This window comes from Octopus bimaculoides, chromosome 27 (genome assembly GCF_001194135.2).
Source record: "Octopus bimaculoides isolate UCB-OBI-ISO-001 chromosome 27, ASM119413v2, whole genome shotgun sequence".
Classification (NCBI taxonomy): domain Eukaryota; kingdom Metazoa; phylum Mollusca; class Cephalopoda; order Octopoda; family Octopodidae; genus Octopus; species Octopus bimaculoides.
In genome coordinates, this window is record NC_069007.1 from 197,351 (window position 1) to 198,598 (window position 1,248).

A 1,248-nucleotide genomic window follows, 5' to 3' on the forward strand; every position below is an offset into this window, starting at 1 on the left:
TATATATATATATATATATATATATATATATATATATGTAAACACACACACGCATATATACACACACAACGGGCTTCTTTCAGTTTCCGCCTACCAAATCCATTTGGGTCAGCTCGTGGCTACTGTTGAAAACACGTTCCCCAAGATGCCACGCAATAGGACTGAACCCGTAACTATGTGATTGGGATGCAAGCTTCTTACCACACGGCCTCGCCTGCCCGGTGTGTGCAAGGGTAGTAGTGGTGGTGGGGGGGGATAGATTTTATCGACCCCAGTATTTTCTTGGTATTCTGCATTTTATTTTATTAATCGTGGAAGGACGAAAGGTAAACCGGAAATAGACGGGATTTGAACTCTAAGCGTCAAGAACCGAGACAAATGCCTAAGAAGAATGATTCATCCAAACACAGCCGCAGGTGATTGCCCCAGGGTGACGTGGACGGAAGAAAGGAAAAGAACAAACGATCAGGCTGGAGGGTGGGTGAACACGGAGCGACAATGATTCCTTTATCAATGGTTACAGGGGTAGACATCGAGAAATAAGTCAGGGTAAGTTGTGACCGCCTGAGAAATTAACTTCACCCGACAATACCGGAAATCAACATGGGGAAAGCTGTGTATGGTTGTTGGAAGTGCAATAAAATAGCAGTTAAATCTCCCTCAAATTACACGACACGTTGAATTCTGTGGTCCTGGGTATGTAGGAAGGAAAAAGAAGAGACGGTCACAGCTGGAAAGCCTCTTATTACGGGTCTACTTGATTAAAGATTTAAATGAAGTCCCAACAAGAGTTTGTATGTTGTTCAAACTGCTAAAAATAGCAGCCACATCTCTTCCCTCAATGATAATAATGGTTTCGAATTTTGCCACAAGGGCAGCAGTCTTGGGGAAGGAGATGAGTCGATTACATCCACCCCAGTGAGTAACTGGTACTTACTTTATCGATCCCAAAAGGATGAAAGGCAAAGTCGACCTCGGCGGAATTTGAACTCGATCCGATGTCGACTTTCATTCTTTCGGGGTCGATAAAGTAAGTACCAAATAATAATAGGGGAAAAAAAGCATACGACCATACTAACTCTGCCTAAGGAAAGAAAATAGTCTAGAAATAGGCGTGGCCGTGTGGTCAGAAGTTTGCTTCCCAACCACATGGTTCAGTCCCACGGTGTGGTACATTGGGCAATGTCTTCTACTATAAACTTAGGCCGACCAAAGTTTTATGAAGGAAGCCCGTCGTGTATATGTATA

At 43.3% G+C, this 1,248-nt stretch overlaps 1 protein-coding gene across 3 annotated transcripts in view; it reads right to left on the reverse strand.

The window, feature by feature from the left end:
- The window catches only part of LOC106871242 (polypeptide N-acetylgalactosaminyltransferase 5), a 124,770-nt gene that overhangs the window by 122,062 nt on the left and 1,460 nt on the right, over nt 1-1,248 (reverse strand). The gene's annotated exons all lie outside the window — the stretch shown is intronic.